We start from the raw sequence: 6,000 nt of genomic DNA, 5'->3' as shown, positions 1-6,000 counted from the left end.
TTTATAATTGTTTTAAAAATGTTGACTTATATACTATTATTAACATTAAATATCATAGAAAAAGAGTTGAACATCTATTTATGGTGTTCAAATGACACTTATCAACTTTCACTATTATTTGAAGGAGTGTCATATGCATTTTTATTAAAATCACAAATTTTTTTTAAGTATAAAACTATTTAGAATACTTGCGAATGTCTAGTATGTCTACCAATAAAATGTCAAAACAAATCAATATCGCTACAATAAACTTTTGTCTTCATTAATAAAAATATAAACAAAAAGTGCGTGATAATTGAGGGCCACCAATAACACTAACTACTGATGGATAGGTTAGTTAGAAATATAAAATTGGTTTAAAAAATACAATGTGTTACATATTTATTTCAGTTCTAACTTCTTGACGTTATTAGATTAAATTTGAAGAAGATTAAGAGCTCCAAAAACGTTAGTCATTATGAATATTTTTTGAAGTAGTAATTTGTTTTGTATTTAAATGGAATCAAAAAAATTCTTCTTTATTATAATTAAGTATTTTTCACTGTTGCAACGTTTCATCATGAATTTTCGAACAGATAAATTAATAATAAAAACATTCTTGGATTTTCATTACTTACTTCAAAATTCTCCACTACGTCAATTAAGCAACGCTGTGCGAAAGTGACGTCAAATTACGTGGCGCGCAACGGATTTAGGAGGAAATGACCATATACAACTAATATAAAAGAAATATTGGCACCGACAAAACAGTCGCAGATATATCAGTTTGTTTAACGTTAATTGCATTATTGTTATCAGTAAAAGCTACTAGAACCTAAATTTTATTAGTAGATACCACCTACAATGTTTAAATATTGTTGTGTTATATTTTTAACATAAAATCTTATTTTAAAGAATTAAAAAATATTTTTTACCCTAATCAACTATGGTATTCACTGGTATAAAATGAAAGCGTTATTAGTTAATACTTATAGAGGAAGCTAAAATAAAACTAAGAATAGAAAAAAAAAACAGCGTAATATGGCCTTCATCACTGCTTTAACCACATTTTTAACATATCCATTAACATAACAAGCAAACTTCTTTTAAGGTTGTTTAAACTTATGACACCTTTGTACCTCCCTTAATTGCACAGTTACTAATATATTCTCTATGAATTATTCACAACTGTTAATTAACGGACACAAAGTATTGAATTTTCATATTTATTTAGACATTTTAAAATTAATCTAATATTGTATAACAAAATAACGATTACTGCAAATTAATTCATGAAACTAAATTGACATTTAAGTCGGCTTGGTATGTCAGTGGTTTAGATACATTCATTTTAGTGATCGGATCTCATGGCTCATTCATCAATCTCCTCTTTAAACCGGAAAAAAGCCAGAGTAATTGATTGCCTTTTAAAATCAATATATCAAAAAACATTACGTGATAAAGTTATTGATTTATCGATGTGTGGAACTAACCGACATTATTTTGTAAAACCAATCATGTTATTTAGTAAAATCCTTCAGTACTCTAAAACTCTCATACATAAAGTACTTTTTACTCTGAATTATCTAATAATATAACGCCCAGAATCATGAATGTTTTTAAGTGCATCTATAGTAGATGATATAAGAAGTTATATGATAAAGATTATTTACATTTTTTTAAACACTTAGTACACCATTTTCATAAATGACAGTACTCTAATGGCTTACAAGGTTTGTTTGGCTAACTAACAAAAAACGACACATACATAAAGCTAATAAATATGAATATATTGAATATTTAATATATTTTATGTTAAAAATATTACAGTGTGATCAAAATATCTATAGATACTTGGGATTAAGTTAAAAAAATTTAATAATTTTTATACTGTATAGATTTTTAGTCAACGAGTAAATTTAATTAAGGGGTTGCATAGGTCTTGTATTTTCAAAAGACTGATTTAGTTTTTGTATTCCATATGAAAGAATGGTACTTCAAGAGTATTCACACCAAATTTGAAGTAAATTCGAGCAATACTACCGGAGCATAGCATAGACACAAATTTGTTCTTTATGCTGTGACCGGAGTTATAGAGATTTGAATACCGCGTGGTCAATACGTGCGTTCTCAGTTTAAAAACGTAAAATGCGTTTTGCAGTGCGGTAGGGACGATTTTTTGAGAACGAATCCACCGATTTTGCTGAAACTTTGCACAGTTCATTTTTATAGTATTGTTTCGTGATTGAACGAATGGGTCGATCACAAAAATCGATCGATTCGTTCTCAAGAAATTGTGCCTACCGCACAGAAAAACAAAGCTTCGAGAAAAACGCGTTTGAAGTTCTCAAATTTCTATAACTCCGGTAATATTGCTCCAATTTATTTAAAATTTGTGGTGAATACTCTTGACGTATTATACTTTCATATGGAATATAAAAAAATAAATAGATCTTTTGAAAATACAAGACCTATGTAACCCCTATGTGCCAACAAATGTTGACACAGTATATTGTTTGAGAGGAATTCCCATTAAATAATCGACAGAATACACAACCAAATATTTCTTACTGAGATTCTAAAATAAATCCAACAAAAAATTGAACTTTGTGAGTTCTAAATATGTCTAGAGGAATTTAATAAATTTTTGTTATTTTGGAAAAATATTTTTTAATTCTTGAATAATACATTTTCGTACATAGTAGGTATTCAATATCGACAACAAATTACAAATATTGTTATTTACTACTTCTCACCAACCTCAAGTCAATAACGCATTGGTTTTACTTACACACAAACGGTTAGATAATTTATGTTATATCGATAAAAATATAACTAAAAAATAGATAATTTTCAGTGCTACTTGTAAATAGCAGGCACGGACAAAAAATATAGATGTTATTATTATAACAGTGATTTTTGCGAGGATGTGCAAATGTCAAAATACGAGTCGGAGTCTACGAGATGATTCGAGTCTCACAAGGTTTCCTCCCCATGATTGGGAAACCAAGGAATAAATATAGAGGAACGGTGAACCTCGAATTGGAAGAAATATTTCTGTCTATACTTTTAGATACTTATTTTTACTCTTCGTTAGGAGTACAAAAGGTGGCGATTTGCATGGGTGAACTGTTGATGTATTTATGATTATAATTATTCTACACATCTTGTAGCTTTACCAACCTCGAGATTTTGCAGTTTTCTTAGATTGTCATCGATGAGAGATCGTTTGACGTCTTGTTTCTTCGTATAGTTTCTGATAAAACCGTAAACAGTTACATTATTTGATGATAATTGTCAAATAGACGGTTAAAAGACTATTATATATCCTTATTTAACTTTAACAGTACAAGTCAGGTAATATACAGTGAGCACGTAAAGGTTGGAATAAATTCGTTAAACGCTTGATTTAGTCATTGGGTAAAAAAACTCAGACAGGTCGATTTTATTTTTTAGTTATGAATTTTTTGCTGAACTCATATTTTTTGATTACGTCATCACTGTTTGACGTCATTATAAGTTTTTTTTAATGGTAATACCTTATTTTGACATCATTATAGAGAAGAGTGCATTTAAACCTTTTAGAGAATAAATTCTCATTAAGACTAAATTTCGCTAATTCGACTTATCTATTGAAAATAATAGTTAGCTATCAAACAATAACTGTGTTTTAAAAAAGTTGTGGACATCGTGGGTATGAAGATAGGACCCGTAAACAAGCTGAGGTTTGTAACTTATTTAACAATAAATATCCCTAAAGACCCATTACACAATCGACGGTGAGCAAAGTTGAAGCAAAATTTAGAAATTTTGCCAATGTCTGTGATAAATACTCGTATACGAAATGCCGTCCAGGCCTTATGGAAGATCAACAATTAGATGTAATATCAGTACAAGAAAAATCCTTATAAACCTACCCGTCAAGTTACATTGGAAAAACGGATATATTAAACGTCTGTTTAAGTCTCTAAAAGAGAATAAGTTGCACCCATCTAAAGTGCATGTGTTTCATGAACTTAAAGAAGATAATTTCGATCGCAGACAAGAATTTTGGGAATTAATGATGGATCGATGTAATCATGATCCGCAGTTACTACGGAAATGTGTTTTCTCAGATGAGGCCATATTCTCTTTAACAGGTACAGTAAATAGGCAGAACTGTTGGTACTGGGCACAAGACTAAGTAACTCACTGAGCAGTAGAAGGACACACTTAGTATCCACAGACAGCTAACATGAGGGTATAAAGAGTTGGTAATAAAATTGTGGGACCATTTTTTATTGACGGTTCATTGACATGTATTTGGATTTACTCAGCGAATAATTTCTGCACTTGCGGCTGTATACCCAAATCATCAAAATCCTCAGCTACAGGACAATTCGTTATGGTACCACCACCGAATTACGTACGACATGTACGTGAATACCTTAATCATGTTTTTTCCTAATATATTGATTGGCAGACGAACATTTTTAGAGTGGTCAGCTGGAGCTCCAGATCTGTCTTCACTAGAGTTTTTCTTATGGGGATACTTTAAGTCTGAAGTTAACTTTAACAGACCTAATCATATTGTGAACTTAAAGAGAGAATTAGGACCAAAATCAATTTAATTAATGCTGATACCCTTAATAATGTTTTGCAAGAGTTTCAACATCGTCTTGCATATTGTCAAGAGGTAAAATGGTTTGCAATTTGACCATTAATTTAATAGATTGTAGATTTATTTATACCTGTTTATATTTTTATAAATTATGTTTAGATATGAGTAAAATATCTTTTATTTCTCGAACATACGGTTATGTAACATAAGCGAAGTAAGAAAAAATGACATTCGTATACAAAAAGATGCGCTCTTTTCGATAATAGTGTCGAAATAAGGTATTACCAATAAAAAAACGATAATGACGTCATAACTCGAACAGTGATGACGTCATAAAAATATGACTTCAGCGAAAAATGGGCAACTAAAAAATAAAATCGACCTGTCCTTTTTTTACCCAATGAATGAATCAAGCGTTTAACGAATTTATTCCAACCTTTACATGCTCACTGTATAAATTGTAAGATTTTATCCCTGCGTGGGTCCTAGCCTCCTCAAGAATTTCTCTCCAGTCCTCCCTATCCATTGCCTTCCTCCACCAAGCACGTATTCAGATATTTCTTATGTCTTAATCGATGTTATCAAGGAACTTTGTTCTAGGTCTACCTCTTCTTTTCCGACGAATGGGTCAATCAAGGAGCGTTTTTCTGACTGGGTCATTTTGTTCCATCCGCATTATATGCCCTATCCACCTCAGACGTCCTATCTTAATATATTTTACGATATCCGGTTCCTGGTATATTCTATAAAATTCGAAGTTGTATCGTCTTCTTCACACTCCATTTTCATTCACTGCTCCATAGTCGCCTTAGTACTTTTCTTTCGAACCATTATAACATGTTTTCATTACTTTTTGTTAGAGTCCAGGTCTCTGAACCATGTAGGACTGGACGTATTATTGTTTAATAGTTTTATTTTTACTCGATATAATTGTGGATTTAAGGAGGAGATTGAAGCCAAAATAGCATCTGTTGACCGTGCAAATTCTGCGGTATTATTTTCAGTGTTAAGGAGCACTCCCAGGTATACAAATTCGTTTCACTGCTTCGATGACGTCGTTTTCTATAACAAGTGGTAGTAAGATTTGTAGTTGGGTATTTATTTTCATATACTTCGTTTTGTTGGTGTTTATTATTAATAATTTAATAATAACATCGTATTACATAACTGAAATATTATTTTCCGATACATTGTTACATCAAGTGGTTTAAATGCTTACCCTTGATTTTGGTACAATAAACTAAACATTTTTATTTTGAAGTCACCTCTATGGTAATCAATGTGAGTTTTGAATTATCGTTAGTCGTCACTGTCTAATAAAGTTTATCAATAACCTTTGTTTTCCATCATTCTGAGGTCGCCGACGAAAATTTTTTGTGACTATTGTAATTATAATTCTGGAGATCATCCAGAAAATAAGT

Source organism: Diabrotica undecimpunctata, chromosome 6 (genome assembly GCF_040954645.1).
Source record: "Diabrotica undecimpunctata isolate CICGRU chromosome 6, icDiaUnde3, whole genome shotgun sequence".
NCBI classification, from domain to species: Eukaryota; Metazoa; Arthropoda; class Insecta; order Coleoptera; family Chrysomelidae; genus Diabrotica; species Diabrotica undecimpunctata.
The sequence above is the reverse complement of the archived record's forward strand: the minus strand, read 5'-3'. Positions refer to the sequence as shown.